Source organism: Pteropus medius, unplaced genomic scaffold (genome assembly GCF_902729225.1).
Source record: "Pteropus medius unplaced genomic scaffold, Ma_sr-lr_union100, whole genome shotgun sequence".
Taxonomy (NCBI): Eukaryota; Metazoa; Chordata; class Mammalia; order Chiroptera; family Pteropodidae; genus Pteropus; species Pteropus medius.
In genome coordinates this window covers 1,215,864-1,239,393 of record NW_024341753.1, presented here as the reverse complement: position 1 = coordinate 1,239,393, position 23,530 = coordinate 1,215,864, and the positions used below count along the sequence as shown (strand labels likewise).

The 23,530-nt window shown below is 35.5% G+C and overlaps 1 pseudogene; it reads right to left on the bottom strand.

The window, feature by feature from the left end:
- The window catches only part of LOC120593293 (WD repeat-containing protein 48-like), a 16,288-nt pseudogene extending 9,941 nt beyond the window's left edge, over positions 1 to 6,347 (bottom strand).
- Positions 6,348 to 23,530: the final 17,183 nt, after the last annotated feature.

The following is a 23,530-nucleotide window of genomic DNA, read 5'->3' as shown; positions in this document are numbered from 1 at the left end:
ATTGTTATTATTATTATTATTATTATTATTATTATTTTGTGCTAAGAGCACTTAACATAAGATATATTTCCTTAGCAAATTTTGAGTCTACAATACAGTATTGTTAACTGTAGGCTTTATGCTATACAGCAGATTTATAGGACTCATTTATCCTGCATAACTGAAAGTTTATACCCTTAAACTAATGCCTCCCCATTTCCCCCTCCCCTCAGCCCTGGTAACCACTATTCTACTCTCTAATTCTATGAGTTAGACTATTTTAGATTCCACAAAAAGACATGTCATGTAGTATTTATCCTTCTATGTTTGCCTTATTTCACTTAACAAAATGTTCTCTAGGTTCATTCATGTTGTAGCAAATGTCAAAATTTCCTATTTAAAGGCTGAATTCTCTTCTATTACGTGTATATAACATATTTCCTTTATCTCTTTGTCCATTCAGTGGCCATTTAAGTTGCTTTCATGATTTAGCTATTCCGAATATCTAATATCAAAAGCTTGGAAAAATAAATACAATCTTAGCATCTCATCTTCTGATTTTATTAACCATCTCACTTTTCTCCCATGGCCTATTTGCTCTGTGTGTTTTCTTTCTTTTCTTTTTTTTTTTTTAAATAGGAATAACAATAATATTGTTTATTAGTTTCAGGTATACAGCATAGTTGTTAGGCATTTATATAATTTATAAAGTGTTCCCCCTGATTATGTCTGGTACCCACCTAGCACTATACATAGTTATTACAATATTATTGACTATATTCCCTATGTTGTTCTTCACATCCCTGTGACGATTTTGTAACTATCAATTTGTATTTCTTAATCTTTTTATGGTTTTCACCCAGTCCCCAACCCCCTTCCATCTGGCAACCGGCAGTTTGTTCTCTGTATCTATAAGTCTGTTTCTATTTTGTTTGTTTCCATTGTTCTTTAGATTTAATATATAAGTAAGATCATATGGTATTTGTCTTTCTTTGACTTATTTCACTTAGCATAATATCCTTTAAGTCCATGTTGCCACAAGTGGTAAGTGTTCATTTTTTATGGCCGAGTAATATTTCATTGTGTATATGTACCACCTCTTTTTTTTATCCGGCCATCTATTGTCAGGCACGTAGGGTTGCTTCCATTTCTTGGCTATTGTAAATAGCACTACAGTGAACATAGGGATGCATGTATCTTTTCAAATAGTGTTTTGGATTTCTTTGGATAAATATCCAGAAGTGGAATTGCTGAGTCATAAGGTAGTTCTATTTTAAATTTTTTGAGGAACCTCTAAACTATTTTCCATTGTGGCTGTACCAAATTGCAAACACACTAACAGTGTGTGTGTGTGTGTGTGTGTGTGTGTGTGTGTGTGTGTGTGTGTGTCTGTTTTCCTATGATCAAAGCTTCTTCTAATTTTTGGTAAATATTAAGACTGTTGGATAATTCTACATTGGATTGTAGATTACGTTTGGCCAAAATATTCATTTTAAAATGAAACGAGGTGAGGTTCAATCTCTTAAAGAATCCAACATGAATATTTTTATTTTGTTTCTGCAAAAGACTTAATTTCATAATGTTTTCTAAATTAAAAAGATAATCATGTTTAAAATTCATTTTTTTCCAGTTAGCAAGCTTTTACACTATATTTTTTACTATATACATACATATATATGTATATATGTATGTCTATATAGTGATAACATCAGTTTAAAAATATGAAATGTGTAGTACTTAATAATCACACCAATTTTCCTTTTCAAATGAACAAGATTGAGATTGATGTTTGAACAACATACAAAGAAGCTCTTTGATTTCAGCATATAATTTTATAATTTAAGTTTCAAAACCAGATTTTGGTCTCTAGCTATTATCTTCTTCACAAAGTTGTTTCTTACTGTTAAGAGAAGAAATGTAAGAATTTTTATATTCATTTTTATGTCATTATTATATGCTAGATCCTATACTAGATACTGAAGCGTGAGAGCAAAGACAGAGCTTCTGGTTCTCAGGAGGCTCATAGGTTACAACAGACGACAGTCAAGGTCATAAAAGACTCCATGGGCTACAGGGCATAGGTTCCGACTATGGCTGGAGTTCTGGGTAGTTGAAAGTTTCTTAGAGATGACTATAGAGATGACTCTTGAAGAATAAGTAGGAATTAGTCAAGTCAAGTTTAAGAGTTTGCTTTCAGGAGAAACAGAATATTTTTAACCCAAATAATATATACATTGTTCTTATGTTTTCAGGCCTTACTATACCATGTATGGTAAAGGCTTGAAATTGTAAGATACATTTATTTGTAATTTATATTTAATTTACCCACTTCTAAAAATGTATGATGATTGTCATAATGATGATGACAATTATGTCTGCATGTGTGTGTGTACATTTACATGTGTGTCATGTGCCATTGACTCAGCTCCAACTTCTGGTTACTCTATGAATAAGTGCTGTCCACAATATCCTGTCCTCAACAGTCCTACTCAGCTCCTGTAAACTCATGCCTATGGCTTCTTTTATGGAGTCAATCCATTCTCATATTTGGTCTTCCTCTTTTCCTGCTCCTTTCTATTTACATTTATGTACACTAGGAATATCTGAATGAAAACTAAACACCATAGAGCGAGAAGGGGGAATGAAATTAATATTGTAGGCTGTTTTTATAATTAAACACTGAATATACCTTTAAACACATTTTTACCAAGGCACAGATGTGTTTTATATTTCCATTTTCCTGATAAAATAAAACATGGCAATTTATCAGGTGAAATAGACTTTTTCTTGGTACTAAATTACAATAGGAATATATTGTGTAGATCTCTAAGCAAGGGACTTCAAACAATTTCTTTCTGAAATATCATTTGTTTTCATGGGCTTTTAGCAACACTGAGCAGAGATTTCAAGCCTGAATTCTTTGGCAAGTGCCTGCAGGGCAGAGCCACTGCCACTGATTCAAGGGACATCCTAATTTATCAGACACAGACACACAGATGGCAAAGCTGATATTTCTTTGTGAAGGCTGAGGAGCTCCAGCTGAATATTTCCTCGATGAAAAAGCCATTCTCACTCTATTGTGGAATTGGGCTGGGGCTACATTTTCCTGATGTAGCAGCATAGGATCTGCCTCATTGGTTAAAACACAACTGTTCCATGCTAGAGATCATGGAAGAGATAACTGAGGCCTGGAATATGTCAAGGGGAGAAGTCTTGCCAATTGGCCAGCCTGACCATGGAAGAAACTGGACATGATTCTTGTGGAACAGTTCATTTTGAGTAATCCTGTCTCCCTACACTGGAAATTAACTGCCCAATGTACCGCAAAGAAACTAAACTAGCCTCTAGCCTCTAGTGTGGAGTTTTTTAGCCTATTTAATTTCAACAATGAATATGGTATGCCTCAAATTATGATTTTTTAAATTACTTTTGTTGACTTATTCTTTTTGATGGTAATTAGATATCGGGTCCATTTTTTTTTTTTCTTGAGACCATTTCGCATTCACAGTAGTGAAAACATCTCTAATTAATCTAAAACTTCATCAAATTATTTAGATATGGAGAAAGAAGGAGCTATAAAACAGTCTCATCTCACATCATTTGGGATTAAAACTGGATCTGTGATAATTAAACACTAAATTTTTATAATTAAATTTATATATATATAAATTTAATTTTTATAATTAAATATATAATTAAATATATATATATATATTTCCACCCTCTCAAATCGTTAGTAATGTATTATGACCAAGGCTTTGAAGGGGTATCACTAGCTGACGGTCTACACCAGGGTCAAATTATTTGAACCATGGACTTATATCTATAAAATCAGAAACTTATAAAAGATCAATTAACATGATGACTTACCTTTTCAGGGTTAAGTGGTGGTGGTGGTGGTGGTGGTGGTGGTGGTGGTGGTGGTAGAAAACATAGGACACATTGGATGTGAATGAAAGCATTGTGCTTCCGTATCTTAGGTGTAAGACAAAAATATTAACATATATCACTCTTGTAAAACACTTCTGTTACTAGGAGCTTTTACATAATGCTCTAGATTTTCACATCAATCATCTGAAGTACAGAGGGCAATAGGATTATCCTCACTTACATAGAATGGAATTGAGATGATACTCTGAGAAGTTAAGTGATAAATTCATGATTGCAAGAAAAATATGTAGCAAATTTGGTATTTGGATTTAGGTTTTTTGACTCCCTATCAAATGCTTTTTTACTATACCTAAACTGAAATTCATTTCAAAGAAAGCTAATATAGAGTTTAAAAGTAAATTGATAGAAATTATGTACCTAAATGTTAAATTATGAATTATTTATCAATATTCACAAATTCTAGCATTAGAATAAGTTCGGATTGAACAAAATGGGGAATGTGATAATTTAAATAAATGGAATTAGATATTTATCTATTTCGAGATGGGAGAAAGTATTTGTTAAGATGGTCTTAAGTCTTCAGAAACAACAAAAACTTTAAAGAACAGTTCAGGACCTCTACTCAATTATAATAGCCATGCAGTTCCTTCTGCTTCAGCAAACATGGTACCCAAATTTGTGATCTCAAGCAATATGTGTGCAGGGATGTGATAGTCATAAAGGACATGGAAATAAGTCTTTTTGGTAGCGTTATAGTTTAGATTTTTGTGCTCTCCATTCCAGCAACTCTGGGATGCTTAATGATATCATCTAACTTCAACAACTAACAAAGCCGTGACCCAAAGGGACAAAGCATTCTCTATTCCTGAAGACATGTTGAGACATCCTTGTGCAAATGTGTGAAGAGCTGACATAACAAAGCTGCCACTCTCTTAACAGTGGCTCCTTTTCCCTTTTCCAGGCTTGACTTGTATATTACCTGGTATCAAAAGACCCAGAACACTTTTATTTGTCTGTCTGGATTGTTGATTCACTCTTAGCATCATAGGACTTTCTCCCTTGCTCTTCCCTGATTGCTCTTCCTCCCTCTGCCAAGACAAGTTGCCATCACTTCAGTAACTACAAACAACAGATCATTTTGTACTTTAATTAATAATTTAATTCGTAATTTGAAACAATCTTGTTTTCCTATCATTTAGGGACATAAAATTATAAAACTAGCAATTAATTTTGGTCTTTAGGAGTATCGGTGGTCTAGAAACACTGAGTTTATGCCAAAACAAGCAAATGAAAACCTCAAACATGTAGACATAACACTTAAATAAGAAAATCATAAAGTGATACACTTGGTAGCTAAATGAGATTGTATGCAACTTGTTTCTGATAGTGTCTATCAAATTCCCAGCTTGTTTAAAGAATTTTGAAAATGGGCATTTTATTTACTCAAACATTATTCATCTGAATAAAATAATTGTCCAATGAAACTCTAAAAATTAAGTTATGATTTGGTTGATGAAAATTTACTAGCAAATATCTTTCTATTAATTCTGAATACATTAAAGATCTGAGTGATTACTAGGTAAAAAAAAAACTATGCAAGATCTTACAAGGAAGATATGACAGTTTCTTCTTTCAAAGAACATATAAACTAGTTAAAGAGAAGACACTCAACCAAAAACAATTTTCTATTGACTGTAACAGACAGCATCCTAGACACTGTGGGTCATAACAAACATTGCAGCATCTGCTTTGGTCTCCTGGATTGCTCATCTGGGGGGATCTAGCCTTCTGCTGAAAGAACATTCTATCATCCCTCTGGAGAGGTTCACGTGGGAAGCACTGAGGCCTCCTGTCAAAAACCAGAACAAACTTGCCAGCCAGTTGAATGAACTACATTAGAAGTGGATCCTTCAGCTTTGTAGAATCTTCGGGTCCCTGTGATCCCGGTTGACACCTGCTGCAACCTCTAGGGATACCTGAGCCAAAAACATTAGATGAGCTGCTCCTGAGTTCTTGGCCCACAGAATCCATGAGAGATAATTAATTATTTTTGTTTTCAGCAAGCAAGTTTTGGGGGAAGAATACTTTTACCCAGCAATAGATAACTAATATACTGAGCCTCTAATATGTGCTAGGAACTATTCTGGGGCTCCAAATAGTGATCAAGATGGAAAATGTCTGTGCTCCCCCCGCCCCCACTGATAATTTATCAAGGAGATAGTCAGCTGAAAAATGAACATTAGAGAGAATTCAGGGAAGATGACAGAGTAGGAAACATCAGGAATATGTCTCCCTACCTAAACAAGAATTGCATTGGCAGAATCTGTCTGATGTACCCATATTGGAACTCCAGACTCTGTTGAAGCATTGATGACTTGGTTGGTAAACTGAGATTATTTTAAATCAATTTAAGCTCTTAGAATAGTAGTAGCCACCCATACCTCACCACTAGCCACAGAGCAGGCTGCTGTGAACATGTTTCTGGAGCATCTTGCACACAGCTTGTGGGAGCCAAGGTAAACAAAAATGACCTTGTCCTATAAATATTGGGAATCTGTGTTGTGATTATTGATTGCTGCTTCTGATCACAGAGGTATAGACAGTCATAGTTGTTTCATTTTCCCCCATTGTAGCAAGCCCCCTTCTTCAGGCTGCTGAAGTGAGTTCCAGGGGATTTAATAATCTTGTGCTCTTCCACTTTTCCCTTATTTATTTTTTATTTTTTTGCTTTTTTTCTCTTTTGGAATCCAGACAGTAAAAACTAGAATATTAAAAGGAACTGCATATATAAAAAAAATAGAAAATTATGACACGAATACAGGGAAAGGCTCAGAAAACATCTGAGAAGACATTAAGTTTACACCTCAGGCTTATACTTGGCACAGAGATAGACTATGACAATTGAAAAAACCCAAACAACAACAACAACAACAACAACAACAAAGTCCTGCAGACTCTGGGGAAGAGGAAAATCTGATTTCCAGAGTTACCACATTATTAAATTCCTATATCTAGTGTTCAACAAAAAATCACACAGCATACAAAGAAATAGAAAAGAATGGCTCATTGAAAGGAAAAAAAGAAATCAATTGAAACTAAACTCTTTGTGAAAGACTTAATGGCAGATCTATTAGGCAAGGACTTAAAACAATTTTCTTAAAGGTAATCAAAGAACTAAAGGACGATATGGAGAAAGTCAAGAAAATGATGTGTGAACAAAATGAAAATGTCAATAAACAGAAAACCTAAAAAGAAACAAAAAATAAATTCTGGAGCTGAGAAGTGCAATAATTAAAACAAAAAAAAATTGACTAGAGGGATTCGAAGGCAGATTTGAGCAGCTAGAAGAAGGAATCAATAAACTTAAAGATAAGACAATGGAAATTATTGAATCTGACAAACAGAAAGAAAAGATTGAAGAAACATGAACAGAGCCTAAAGTATCAATAGAACATCATCAAAGAAGTCAACATGAACATTGTAGGAGTCCCAGAAGAATAAATGAGAGAGAAAGGTACAGAGAGAATATTGGAAGAAATAATGGCTAAATATTTTTCAAATTTTATGAAAGAAATGAACATAAACATCCAAGAATCTCAATGAGCTCTAGTTAAGAGGAATTCAAAAAGACTCACAATGAGACACGTTATAATCAAACTTTCAAAAGCAAAACACAAAGATCTTGAAGGCAAAATGGGAGAAGGATACCATCACATACAAGAGATCCTCAATAATATTATCTGCCATTTCTTATCAGAAACTTTGGAGGCCAGAGGACAGTGGGATAATATATTCAAAGTGCTAAAATTAAAAGAAAATCCTGTTAACTAATTATTCAATATCTAGTAAAAACTGTTCTTCAAACATTATGGGAGAAATTAAGACATTCTCAGATACATAAATTTGATGTGGTTCGTGACCAGTAGACATGGCATGCAAAAAATGCTCAGGGGAGGCCTTTAAAGTAAAGTGAAAGGATACTAGCCAGTAATTTGGAGCTGTGTGGAGAAATAAAGACTTCAAAATGATAAATATAGGGGCGATTATGAATCTAGTATTATTGTTACAATAATATACTTTTTGTTTTCTACGTGATTTAAGAGATTAATACATTAAAAAAATAATCATTAGTATAAAAGCTAGTAGTACTGTAACTGGTTGGTAACTTCCAATCTTGTTTTCTAAATAATTTAACACTAATGCACATAAAAAAATTGTTAGTTAATGTTTTTAGGCAGAGGATGCATAATGATGTAATTTTGGGACATCAACAATGAAAAGGGGGTGGAGCCAGAGTTGTAAGGAAGATTTTGTATGTTATTGGAATTCAAGTTATAAAATTAAATTAGAGTATTATAATTTTAGAGTATTAAATGTAATTTCTAGGGTAACTATAAATAAAATAGCTATAGAATACACACAAAAGGAAATTATTTATTATTGTGAGTGGGATATTAAAATATATTTCCCACCTGTCTCTTTAGCCAAACCCCCCAAAAAGAAATCTTTTTCCAAGGAGGAGCTGATTAGTAGTGATTTAGAAGAAACAGCTAGCAGTGGAAGTCTTCCCAAGAGGACGAAATCTTTCTCCAAAGAGGAACCAGTTAGTGACTCTGAAGAGGCAGGAAACAGGAGTGTCCCCAAGAAAAAGAGGAAATTCTCTTTAAGGAGGAACTGCTCAGCAGTGGACCTGAAGAGGCTGCTGGCAGCAAGGACGGCAGCTCCAAGAAAAAGAAAAAGCTCCAGAAGCTATTCCAGGGAGATTAGAATGGACAGTGCCCTGGTGGGGCATAACCATCCACAGTGCCATTTCCCAAACAATCCCTTATAAAAACATTCATAAGTCAAAACAAACAAATAAACAACAAACAAACAAAAACCACAATAAGCTATTAGATTTAACAGACATATGTAGAACACCACCCAACAACAACAGAATACACATTTTTATCAAGGGTACACGGTATGTTTTTCACGATAGGTCATATGTTAGGCCATATATTGTGTCAATATATGTTTTTGAAAAATTTTAAAAATTTTTCAGTTACAGTTAACATACAATGTTATATTAGTTTCAGGTGTACATCATAGTGATTATGAAGTGATCACCCCAGTAAATATAGTATCCATCTGATACCATATATAGTTATTACAATATTATTGACCATATTCCTTACACTATACTTCACATTTCTGCGACTATTTTGTAACTACCAATTTGTACTTCTTAATCCATTCTTCTTTTTTTTCACAGTCCCCTAAACCCCCTCCCATATGGCAACCATCAAAATGTTCTTTGTATCTATGAGTTTGTTACAGTTTGTTTGTTTGTTTTGTTCTTTAAATCCCACGTATAAGTGAAATCATATGGCATTTAACTTTCTCTGCCTAACTCACTACACTCAGCGTGATACCCTCTAGATCCATTCATGACGTTGCAAGGGGTAAGAATTAGTTCTTTTTAATGGCTGAGTAATACGCCATTGTATATATGTACCACCTCTTCTTTATCCATTCATCCACTGATAGATAGCCAGGTTTCCTCCATATTTTGACTATTGTAAATAATGGTGCAATGAACATATGAAAGCACATATCCCTTCAAAGTAGTATTTGAGATCATTCAGTTAAATACCCAGAAGTAGGATTACTACGTCTTCCTTTGTCTCTTGATATAGTCTTTGTTTGAAAGCATATTTTGTCTGGTATAAATATTACTATCCCAGCTTTTTGTTTATTTGTTTCCATTTTCATGAGCTATCTTTTCCCATCCCTTTACTTTTAGTCTGTGTAGGTCTTTCAATCTGAAGTATCTTGTAGGTAGCATATATGAGGGTCTTGTTTTCTTATCTATTCAGTTAACCTATGTCTTTTCATTGGAGCATTTAATCCATTTATATCTAAAGTAATTATTGACAAATAAATTGTTATTGCCATTTTATTATTCATATTTTTTTCATCATTTTTATCTTTTTACTCTTAAAAAAGTGTCTAACATTTCTTGTTACAGTTTTGGTGGTAATGAACTCCTTTAGCTTTTTTCTGGCTGGGAAACTCTTTATCTTTTATTTGATTATAAATGATAGCCTTGCTGGGTAGAGTAATCCTTGCTTTTCATCACTTTGAATATTTTGTGCTAATCTCTTCTGGCCTGAAAAGATTCTATTGAGAAATCAGCTGACAATATTATGGAAGCTCTCTTGTAGGTAACTAGATGCTTTTCTCTTGCTGTTTTAAGATTCTCTCCTTGTATTTAACCTTTGGCATTTTAATTATGATGTGTCTTGGTGTGGGCCTCTTTGGAGTCATCTTGTTTTGGACCCTTTGTGATTCCTGGACTTGTATGTCTATTTTTTTCACCAGGTTAGGAAAGAAATTTTTCATTATTATTTCTTCAAATAGGTTTTCAATTCCTTGCTCCCTCTCTTCTCCTTCTGGTACCCCTATGATGTGAATGTTGGTACACTTGATTTTTTTTCAGAGGACTCTTAAACTAACCTCACTTTTTTTTTTTTTGGATGTTTATTTTTTGTTGCTGTTCTGATTAAGTGTTTTCTATTACCTTCACTTTCAAATAACTGATTCAATCCTCTGCCTCATCTAGTCTAATGTTGATTCCCTCTAATGTATTCTTCATTTCAGTTGTTGCATTCTTTATTTCTGATTGGTACATTTTATGTTTTCTATCTCTATTTTTATGTTTTTCTATCTTGGTTAAAGTTTTCACTGAGATCATTGAGCATTCTTATAACTAGTGTTTTGAACTCTGTATCTTGTAGATTGCTCATCTCATTGTTTAATTGTTTTTCTGGAGCTTTGTTCTGTTTGCCTTGAAGACAGACAGTTTATTTCCTTTTTGTATGTCCCTGGCACCTTTTGAGCTGTTCTCCCAGTGCTGGAGCTCAGAGAAAGTGAGTCCACCAATGGGTAGTCTGTGTGTAGTCCCTGTAAGAGGAACATCTGGGACTCCAAAAGGGTTCCTTCTCACTCAGCCACAATGTAGACTGGTTTTCACAGCCAGAAGTTGTGGGAACTTCTCTTTTTAGCACTGGAAACCTGGACCAGAGAACCTGTTGTGGGCTGGGACACCTCCACTGCCACATGTGGATGTGAGATTAGCCCATTTTGTATCTCTGCTCCTCCTAACAGTCTCATCCTGGCTTTTTCTGTGTTTTCTTAGTTACAGGATTTCTATTAAGCTCGACTTCAGGCAATTCTCAATCATGATTGTTCTATTATTTTTTTATAATTTTGATGTGGTCATGAGAGGAGGCAAACTCTATGTTTCCTACTTCACTGTCTTGACTGGAACCCATGTCAATATACTTTGAGAAATGGGCATTATATAATGTATCATCTTTTCTGAATAAAATGGGATGAAATAAAAAATCAACAACAAAAGGAAAACTGAAAAACTCACAAAACTGTATAAATTAATGACACACTTTTAATAAAGCAAAATCAAATAAGAAATTACAAGGGAAATTACAAAATACTTAGAGAAGAATGAAAATAAAACATAAAAACCTATGGGGCACAATGAAAGCATTTTAAAGGGGGAGGGGTTGTAGCTATAAAGACATAGTTAAAAACAAGAAAGATCTCAAATTAGCAACCTATCTTTACAACTTAAGGAACTAGAAAAAGGACAAACTAAATAAAAAGCTAGCAGAAGGAGCAGAGATAAATAAGAGAAAAAAAAATTACAGAAAATTAATGAAACCAAAAATTGGTTCTTTGAAAAGACCAACAAAATAATCTTTAGGTAGATAAGCTAAGCAAAAATATTTATAAGAGTATTATAAATCATTGTATACCAACAAATTGGATAACCTAAATGAAATGGACAAACTCCTAGAAATATAAAATCACAAAGAAATAGACAGTCTGAATAGATCTGTAACTAAGAAAAATATTAAATCAGTAATTAAAAAAAAAATCTCCCAACAGAAAAAGTCCTGGACCTAATAGCTTCACTGATAAATTCTACCAAACATTTAAACACAAATTAATATCAATTTCTCAAACTTTCTAAAATTTGAAGAGAAGAAAACACTTTCTAACTCATTTTACAAGACCAGCATTACCCTGAAACCAAAGCCAGACAGACACTACAAAAAGAAAACAGGAGCACAGGAGGAAGCATACTCAGGTCTAGGAAGAAAACTAAGCAAAGGTGGGAACTGCTTCTCATGCTTAGGATTGGGTGAGTGAACCAGCTGGTGCAGAATTGGGTCAAGAAACATCACGCCTCATGAGACCTAGCTGCCTTACTGAGAAGGTCAGATTTGATTTCTGGACAACAGAAATCATTGGAGATTTTTGAGTCGATATGTGGCAGTATAAGATTTTAAAATTGGCTTACCAATTCTATGAATATTTATTAATTACCTGCCAGTTTGCTAGGCATTTTGGGGGACCGAATTAATGAAAAACCACCTTTGCCCTCAGAGAATGTATATTCTCACTGGGGATAAAAAATATGCACATATAAGCAACAGAGATCATCATGTCTCTGCCTAAAATGAGAAGGCAGTGATTACTTGTTTAGAGGATCAATGTACTCAATATTCATAGCAAAAGTTTATATTGTGCTTACTATGTGCTAAAGACTATTCCAGGACTTTGCATGATTTAATTCAGTAATACAATACTTACATGAGGTAGGTAACATTAATATCTCTATTTCACAGATGAGAAAACAGAGAGTTTAACTACCCAACATAGGAACCTGTGAGTAGATATAAGGATTAAATCCAGACAGTCTGGATTCAGAGCTGTGACTAACTACTACACTATTGTGCCTCTCGAATAAGAGGTTAAACTTATTGAGACCTGGAATATACCAGCTCTTTCAATCTTCATTAATTTGTTTAATTTGTAGTCAATGTAAATTGTTATTCATTATTTAGTTTAAGGGTATAGGCCTAGTATCAACATTGCTTAACTGTTGTTTCACTTCAAGGTACAGATAAAATGCACTGTAATTACATGGAACACACTATAAGATGACTTAAACTAGGCTACTTCTTTTAATGATATATGGTATACCTAAACTTCTGTAATTGATTTTTTAAAAAACAAGGTGTTTTAATGGTATTCATAGTGTAATAATATTTATAACATATATAGAATATGTATGATACAGAGAAATAGCATAGACCCAGGAATCAGAGCCCTGAGCTATAGTCACAGCTCTGCCTTTGTCAAATTATTGCCTTTCTGACCCTATTCTTCATGGCAGAGCTCACATTACCTGCTTCCCCTACCCCCACACACTTCCCAGATGAGTACATAAGATAACATGCTATGTAATAACTAAAATTAGAATCTTGGGGGTAACTTATCCTTTTCACTCTATAATCAGTGGGAGAGAATATCTAGATGTTGGGGCAATTCTATGATTTGGGTCTGTAAATACAATGACGAGTTTGGTATCCTAGTTTTATGTTAAACTATTAGGATTATATCAATAAAAATGATTCCCTCTGCCTCTGAAGCCTACCTATATTTCTCATAATGACTTCTTGATCCTGAGCTCCCTGTGCAGTCTGAAAAAGGTATTGTATTCAGAACTAATCATGTACCGATGATAAAATTCTATGGTAGCCATAAAATTTGTCCTAAAACAAAAACAAAACAAAACAAAACAAAAACAAACTAACAAACAATAACAAAAAAAACCCCCAAGAACCTGGGCTTGGCACACTTACTTCCCTGTAAAAGAATTCTTTGCAAAAAGAACATTCCTTTTTCACAGGGTTGTTTAGAGGATTCAATAGATAGTATGTATAAAGTGCATTAAATACTAGCTACACATAGACCATAAAATGTTAGACAAATGTTAAAAAGTATTATGTTTATTTTTCTTAGTTGTATCTCACAATTCATTGAATAAGACCCAAGTTTTCAGGCTGTAATGGGAAAGTTCTGGAATACCACAATAGGGCTTGTCTAGTGTTTTCTTTCCACTAACTTGTTTTGAAAGCAGAAGTACTAGAAATATTGCATAAAAATGCAGTCTGGCTGGATTTCAAGGCCTGTTTCTAGACCAGAGTGGCTTGGATCAGGTTGAATAAGATTCTAAATGTTTGGATGCAGAGGTAAAACCAAACCTCAGCAAACCGAGAAATGACAAACAAACTGAAAAATTTTAAATTATGGCATGGGTTAGGAGCTATGGACAAATATTCATTAGTAACTAGGATGCAATTATCCAATCATTTTTAGACAATATTTAAAGGGCCAGTTTTTGTTTTTAGTTGTTCTCTTCTGAAGTGAAATCTATGCTTGCCTAGGACCAGGCAGCAATAGTAATTTAAAGAACAATTAGTTTGGTCAGTTTCTTGTTAAAATATTGATTAAAAATTATTATGTTGATGATAATTGGCCAGTTTAGATGGCAGAATAGGTACTCGCTGTGCTTGCTTCCTCTCAAAACCATCAAAATTACAACTAAACTATGGAATAACTATCATTGAGAATCGTTTGAAGTCTAGCTGAGTAGAAGTCTTATAACTAAATGTATACAGAAGAAGCCAGGATGAGACTGGTAGGAGGAACAGAGATTAAAAAAAAAAAAAAGATAGGATGATTCCATACCCATGTGCCCCATACAGGGCACGGGCAGCACTGACTTTGGCCTGCTACAGAGCCCCATTCCAAGAGGGTCCAGAACCAACACACCCAATGGCTAGCTTCAGACCACACCAGAGAATCACACAACCACCACCACAAACAGCACACATAAAGGACAGACTAGGTAGACACCAGAGCCCTGCTAGAGCAAATTTGATTCTATAGGATCAATGCCTACACAAGGGCACCTCCACTGTACTTATGACCAGTCCTCATAACCAATCAGTTCAAAGGTCAATCCCTCCCCTCATTGTGCAAACAGCAATCATGGCTCAAGTACAACAGGAGGACACACACCAACCACAAAAGGGACTCACCTGGAACACCTGGGGTAGGTGACCAGGTAAACTGTGCCATTGGGCCCCACAGGACACCTACTACATAAGGCCACTCTACTAAGACTGGGATACAGCAGGTCTTCCTAATATATAGAAACAAATACTGGAAAGCAGTCAAAATGCAGAGACAAAGAAACATGTTCCAAATGAAAGAACAGAACAAAGCTCCAGAAAAACAACTAAACAAAATGGAGACAAGCAATCTACCAGATACGAAGTTCAAAATCCTGTTTATAAGGATCCTCAAAGAAAAGAGATGAACAAAGATTTTTCATGAAAAGAGAAACAAACAAAAAACTGGAGTAGTAATATTTATATCAGACAAAATAGACTAAAACAAAGGCTATAACTAGAGACAAAGAAGGACTCAGTAATCTCACTTCCAGGTATTTATCTGAAGAAACCCAAAACACTACTTTGAAGTGACATGTGCATTTATATGTTCATTGCCATGTTATTTTCAATAGCCAAAATATGATGGACACCGGGGTGTCCATCCATGGCTAGATGGATAAAGAAGAGGCGGTACATATGTACAATTAAATATTACTCAGCCATAAAAAAAAAAAAAAATCTTGCCATCTGCAACAACATGGATGGACCTAGAGGGCATTGAGCCGAGTGGATTAAGTCAGACAGAGAAAGACAAATGCTATATGACTTCACTTATATGTGGAATCTAAAAAAAAACAAACAAAATAAAGAAACAAACAAAACAGAAACAAACTCAGAGATATGAAGAACATTTGGAAAGTTGCCAGATGGAGGGGGAATTGGTGGGTCAGGTGAAAGGAGGGAAAGGATTAAGAAGTATAAATTGTCAGTTACAAAATAATCATGGGGATGTAAAGTACACAGTAGGAAATATAGTTGATAATATTTTAATAACTATATATGGTGTCAGATGGTACTATATTAGAGTGATCACTTTGTAAGTTATATAAATGTCTAATCACTATGTTGTACATCTGCAACTTATATAATATTGTATGTCAATTATAATCAAAAAATAAAAAATTATTTTAAAAAATGTTATTTTCTCCCACAAAAAGACTATAAATAATTATTACATTAGTATGACTAGTTTGCACTCACTTTATAATTCTTATATATTTAAATATTATAATCATTAACAGAGTAATAATAAAGAAATAATAAATAATTATAGTCGATTAACCATAATTATCTTCTAAGAGTTTTATTGAGTCTTTTCTATGTACCAGATAAGGTTGAGCACTGAGGTGAACAAGACACGGGTCTTTACCTCGGGAGTCTGCACATTATTAGGGCAGTGGACAAGTTGGCAGCCTATGGTGATACAGTGTCATGTGTGTGGTCTGCATACCATTCAGTATGTACTGCTCTCATGATGGGGAAGGCCTTTCATTTAGCATCAATGATGTGCCACAAGCTCTGTAGTGTATGTTCTCTATGCTATTCCTAATCCTTGCACTGTGACTCTATGTGTATTTTATATACGGGGAAACTGAAGCTCAGAGAAGTGGCAGCACTAGCACGTGGCTTCAAGTGTGTCCATCTCCAAGTTTTCTCACTCTCCATGTTTCAAGTGGGTTTTTGTGTACCCACGGCTTCCTCTTTTTCTGGAATCCATAAAAAAGCTGGTCTGCCTGCTTTTAAGACCCACGAAGAGCTTGGGAAGGGATGTAGATTCCTCTTGCACAAAGTGATACACTTGGGATGGTAGCAGGGAATGATGAGAGTTTCCATTTATTTCTGAAAGAAGATTCTCCAGCTGCTGCTGTGTATGCAAGAAGGGCAACTAGTGCATTAGTGGCCACTTCTGTCCTGCTCAGAGAGCTCACAGTAGAATAACATGTTACATGGTTTCATGAATTTTTAATGACTTGGACTTAAAAAGTAGTTTCAGAAGGTGAGCAAAATACTAAGTTAATTGAGCTTTGCTTCTTACCTTCCCTTTCCCAATGTAGTTTTACTAGAAATATGGCTGAAATATCAGCTGTCATATGATGAATATTTTAAAAAGAATTCTATTATGCACCCAAGGTTCACTCAGCTCAGTAATGAGAGTAATGAGGACAGTTACCTTTAGGGAAAGGAAGTGAGATCACTCTTGCCACTTAGTGGGGGCTGATTTGACAGGCGTCTGCTCTGAGCACGGGGCTATGTCTGGGGAAATCACAGCTGCTTGTTGTAACCTTACCTGGTAGGAAAAACTCTACCTTACAATGCTTGAGAGTTCTATCTGTGGCAGAGAGCTGACTGCAAACTATTTTTATTCCCTTGGCTGATTGTTGAGGTAGAATCCATCACCTGATGAATATTCAATGGATGAAGCAAAAAAAAAAAAAAAAAAAAAAAGAATATCTTTGCTTTCCTGCAATGTCCTCTGTGGCCCAAACAGAAAAAAATCAAAAAGCAGAGAGGAAAAGTGGGGCACATCCCCTTCCCCCTTAATACGAATGCTCTCCATAGATACTGGGAAAGGTCTGACACTGGGAAAGGCAAAAGCAAAGGAATAAGTTTTCAAATTATTTCAGAGACATAGCCAGAGAGAAAAGAATATAGCATTGAAATTAAAAGAATATGAAAAGCGATTCAGGCATATTCCCATTATTGTTGCTACCTCCGATCCGTTATAGGTCGTTTGACTTTTTCCTTGACTTTGGAATGAAGGTTTGGGCACCAAAGGGAAAAACAAATCTGCATTAGGCTGTTCCAGGAAGGCAGCCCTGACAGACCCAGATCAGGACACCTCTGCACTGCCTGGAGTTGGTAAATATCACAGGACACATTTTTACAAAGGAGGAAAATAGAAAATAGTTCTTTCTCCATGGACTGTGTTATAAAGTCAGTTTTGCTAGTTGTGCAACTATTACTTGTTAAGCTACAATTGAAATAGTTGCCCATGCTATGCTAGCAGGACTTGAAGAACAGTGTGGCTGCAGAGTGACTTAACCAATTCCAGATGAAAGGGTGAAATAAGCACCATCTGCTTTTCTCAACACCCTGTCTGTGCTCCTCGCCCCTTCCCACCATACCAGTTCTTTAGCTCCTTGTGCCATACTCATGGTACATAGTCCTCTGGTTGTCATTAACCCATCCTCTATTGTCACTGCAGTTCCCAAACTTTCGAGCTTCAACTCAGTGGTGGTTTGCTTGTGAGAGCAGTACTAAAAGGAACTGAGAAGCAGGCACCCATTGTGGAAGAGTATAGAATATTCTTGATGATAAAAGCTAGCGTGGATATGTTCTCTTTAGATAACTGTATTTATTAGGCATATTACAGCTTATTTAATCTTCACTGGAATCAATTTTCTTCATTTTACAAGTAGGTAAATAAGGCTCAGAAAGCTTAAGTGTTTTGACCAAAATCACACAGCTTTAAATGATGCAACTGGGGATTAAACCCAGGCCAGTATAACCTCACAATCTGTGCTCCCCTTTTTATATCTCTGGGAGGACATGGGATAGAGGGGAGTAGATTGGTCTTAGGGTTGCTGGACTCTTGCCAGGGCTTCTGGGGAGGTTAGAAGAAATCCTTTCACCTATCTCTGGCTCGTTGCTTACTGGTCTCGAATGATCGTAACCTGGTTCCTGGCAACTGCTTGTGGAATCTCAGGTAGCCACACACACACATAAAACAGGAAAGAGGTAGTGCATAAGAAAGTTCTAGCCTAAAATCCACACCCACCCAGAAATAAGGTTGCAGTGGTGATGGCCAAGAGGCTTGGTCAGGTTCTGGCTTATAAAAGCTGGAAGAGATGCCAGATGATAGAAAAGAAATACACACAATTAGGTCCAAACTCCAAGTATGGAAATTTAATAATAGAAACATAGAGGTCTAATTTTGAACTAAAAATACTTAATGCAGTTTTTCCAGCCCCATAAAAAAGTTCTGGGTTTGTGACGCAGTGAAATAATGCCTAATGAAAGGGTTGAGTAACTTAACTGTGGAAAGCAAAGCAGACTTTTCTGTCGTCATGATCCCACCCTAACTACTGTCTACTGGTATAGCTTCCAAAAAGCAAAGCATTCCAGCGCATCTTGGTAGTAATTACTGATATTTATCCAGTAGCTGCTACATGCAGGCACTTCACATGTTTCATTCTCACCTAAGACATAAAATAATCCTAAAAAGTAATTACTATTTCTTCCACTCTCAGAAGAGGGAATTAAAACCATAAAATGTTGACTGATTTGCCAAAGAGCACAGTGACTAAGTGATGGAACAGGGATTTGAACTCAGACCCAATTCCAAAGACTGCATTTCTGCTAGTTGTCTGATTTCTTTACTATGCCCAGTAATGCTGCTTCGTAGCATTCTTATAATTTTAACCTGTGTGTGAAAGTGGCACCACCATGTCTAGCTCATAGAGAAACTCTCAATTGGTTAGGTTTGTTTTCACCATAGTTAAGGCTCTCTCTATATCTCCCATCACCTCAGAGGACCTTCATGCTCCTTAACCCCATTCAGGTGACTGACATATGTCACCAGTTGTCCCCAGGTGACTGACCCTGTGCCAGAGGTTTTTATTGTTCTCACCTGGACACTCTCCTTCCTCCTCTTCCCCAGCCACATCTTATCTAGTCCTGAAGGGCACACCTAGTTCCACAAATCTGACACAGAGCATCTTACCTGGAACTTAGGTCACGTTTTACCCCTAATCTTCTCATGGGTTGAGGAAGGGGAAATGGTCCAAAGAAAGAAGAGAAAAGAGGAGAGAGCACCAGATTACTACCTCTAGTTAACCTATGTTGGAAATGACCCAAGCCAACTTACATTTTCCAGCCAGAAGCCTGGCCAAGTATTGTTGAGCCTGAAATATATTCAATTTGGGAGTATTTTTTTAAGATAAAGACTACAAAACTGTGATTAGCAAATTAGATACAGAGCCTGAGAAGACGGTCCTTAAAGCTGACACATCACTGGTGTCACAGTAAATCAGGCCCTCTTCATAGGTTTTAGCTTAATTTTGGTAAAGAATCACCTACATGTTGAGGGTGGTGAGCGATGTCTGTTCCTCACATACTCGCTATCAGGTTAGTATGAAATGCTTCTATACAGACATGTATTAGCCTCAAGTTCATCCCAAGCAGGTACAAAACAGTTTATAAATCTTTTCTGCAACTCAATGAAGCCCCAGTTCTCGGCCTTTTAGAGGTTCCAACCACAAAGTGTCTGTCCAGGCGAGCCCTGTGCATCCTAGAGGTGGGTTCTGTGCTTCCAGACTGCACCCTGCACTGACCAGGGCCAGACTTCATGTGTATCACTTAGAGGCATCCTATTCAGGCCACGTGCTAGTTTCTGCCCTTCATGCAAGTATGGGAGTGTTTCTAAGCAATTTTAGTGAATCTACATACACTGAATACCTTTAATTTCACCAATAAAAGAATTTCTGATATTTGTCATGCTACTTAAGTCACTAGTTTTACCAATGAAAACCCATTTTTGACACCTAGTATGCTCATTTTCAAAATGTTACTCTTTAACAATATTTTAAAGTCTGTTTATTATTATTATGTAAATTATATTAAAGTACATATAATATAAAATTTACCATTCAATCATTTTTAAGTATATAGTACAGTGGCATTAAGTACATTCACATTGTTGTGCAACCAACATCTCTGGAAGGTTTTTCATTTTGCAAAACTGAAACTCTGTACCTATTAAATACTCATTTTCTTTAATCCCTGGCAATCATCATTCTTTCTTTACAAATTTGACTACTTTAAATATCTTATATAAGTGAAATCATACAGTATTTATCCTTTTGTGACTGGTTTATTTTACTCAGTAGAATGTTCTCCAGGTTCATTCGCACTGTAGCAGGTGTCAGAATTTTCTTCCTTTTTAAGCCTAAATAATATTCCATCATATGTATACGTCACACTTTGCTATTCATCCTTCGATTGGACACGAGCTACTTCTATTTCTTTTGGCTATTAGGAATAATGCTACAGTGAACATGAATGTGGAAATATCTCTTTAAGACCCTACCTTAATTCCAGAAGTGGAATTGCTGGATCACATGGTGATTTTATTTTTAATTTTTTGAGTAATTGCCATACAGTTTTGCAAAATGTCAGTTTTGATGATGATAATGATAGTGGAAGAACTCAATGTGTGGCCCTTTCTACGACAGTGCTGCTGAACCTGTCTGAACTGAGCATTCTAGAGAGCACATAGAAGCCGAACATTCCTAGACTAAGAGTGTAAATTCACTACTTATGACATAATATTACAGTGCAATACTGAGATATTACAGCTGGGAACTCACAGTCACCTGGCATCCTGTATTTCCAGATGGGATAGGAAGCCCTATGATGATGGAGAGAAAGTCTAGTATTTCTTTACTTTTTTCCTTTGATTTATGATAACTGCTCACTTAAAAGAGGCAGAGAAGTCAGAAAGAACACTGACTCTAAGATGGAAAGCCCATCTATTTTTGGTGTTGATTTTTTATCTTTCTTTGATAAGGAAATCTTGGGCAAACTCACTATTCCTCATCTTTGAAACTCAAAAAGTCCCATAGACTGACCTTACAGGGATGTTGTGTGGTTCAAATGGGATAACACATTTGAAAGCATTTGTGTATCTTTTGTATATGGTATTGTCATTTAGTGACCAGTGGTTTTCTTAGGAAGAAGAAGAAACTTCTTAATCCATGATTTGCATCCAGATAATGCTGCCTTTCAGGCACCTGGAACCCATCCCTCCAAGTAACAAAGTGAAGGATATGCTCTTCCTAGGGCGATTTGAAGCTGAAACCCCACCCTTTTTTCTTCCTTCTTTTCAGGTCTGACCAGGAGATTTGATTGTGATGGGGGGAGAGAAGAAGAAAGAAAGCAGGAGGTAGGTGTTTTCTTTACTCTTCAGATTTTGAGATGGCTGATTAAAGTGCCACCTCATCCTGTCCCAGCCTTTTAGTGCATAACTCCTTCTTACTCTCCAACTAATGATTCTAATCAGTGACTTAATCTTGTATTGGATCAAATGACAAAAGCCTGAGTGCTTGGCTCTGCTTGGCAGGCTTCAGGCTCACACTGAGTTCTACTTACAGGGACTTTTACCAGATTTTTTGGACAGAAAAAAACAAGACATCTCATCTTTGTTTTTAATTAATGCGGTCGTTGGTTTTTCATCCCAAAATGTCATACACAGAAAATCAAAGAAGCCCTTGTATAGATAGTAAGAAAAAAAGGTTCTATTAGTCATGGAAAGCGTTTTCGAGGAGAGCTTGACAGAATTCTGATAGGCTTGGCATTTCCTTCAGGTGAAATCTCTCAATAATCATAACATAAGTTATATACTTGTCCAAGTCTTTTTATGATATGATATTAAGAATCTCATTTTCATAGTGTCTTAAGGCAAAACAAACCAAAAAAAAAAAAAAATAAGAATCTCTTATCTAAGTCATTAAATAAATCCTGGTCCAACTAAAATGTGAAAAACCTTTAGCTTTTTTTTAGTAGAGATGTAATTAAGCCTCAAACCTAAAATTCAGAAAGAAAAAATAATAATTGTAGCTATAGTTATCACTTTTGAAACACTTTTCAAATCTTCTCTCTCCTTCTGTCATTCCTTCATAAAAATAAATGGCTTGCTTTTAAAATTCTTTTCTTTTGGCTCTTTCCAGGAGTTTAGGAGAGAATTCTTAAAGCAGTAAAAACGGACACATCTAAATTTCAATCATTTCACCATGTTTGCCATGCAACTGTAGGTGACCCATGGTTCTTTAGTAAAGGGAAAGATACAATTTTAGTAGCTGTTGAGGGGTAAATGCATGACATAATTCTTAGCTATAATACTTACTAACTATAATACCTTTATGATTATAATAGTGCAATTCCTACTATATTAAATGGTTACCAACAGGAACATATGCTTGATTTCTGCTGATCTGAAAAAAAAGTAACCTTGAATGAATTATATTCTATTTGAAAAGTACCTAAATATTTCATGTAAACATTTTGGTCTCAGTTATTCCTCTGATAAGGCAAAATTATAAAATAGGCTAATTTTATAACTCTTATATTTCCTTTGTGAGCCCTGCTTCCAAAATTTTAATACTGAACCTCTTTTTGGGCAGAAAATAAGTGACTGATTATTTTAACAAAATAATGTGTTTTCTGAGCCAGGTGAGCAAATAAGCCAATTGATCTAGAAGCGAGAATCAATAATATCTCTCTGAGAACTATTTGTATCCTAGAAATAGTTTAACAACAATAACAATGAAAGAAAGAAAGAAAAGAAACAAAGCAAAAAAAAAAAAAAAAAACAGCAGGGGCAGGCAGGCGGCAGGCAGGGCGGGAACGGAAGAAGGAAGGAAGGAAGAAGGAAGAAGGAAGGAAGGAAAAAAGGAAGGAAGGAAGGAAGGAAGAAGGAAGGAAGGAAAAAAAAGAAAAATAATCAAAAAAGATATCGTGATAGTCTAGTCGAACAGTGGAGCAATATCGACATATAAGGTCGTCTTATCAATATCCTATAATATGTCTGTGACAAGTGTTTAAACTTAATGACCTCCCCATAATAAGTCTACCTCTCCTCCTGCTCTCCTCAAAGAATAAATAATATTCCCTATCTGTCATCGTCATCGTCAATCTAAAAGAAGGTTCTCTAAAACCTCACATGCCCCATACTATCTTATAATCTAAAAAGGGAAGACATACATAGATATTTATTTGTGTGTGTGTGTGTG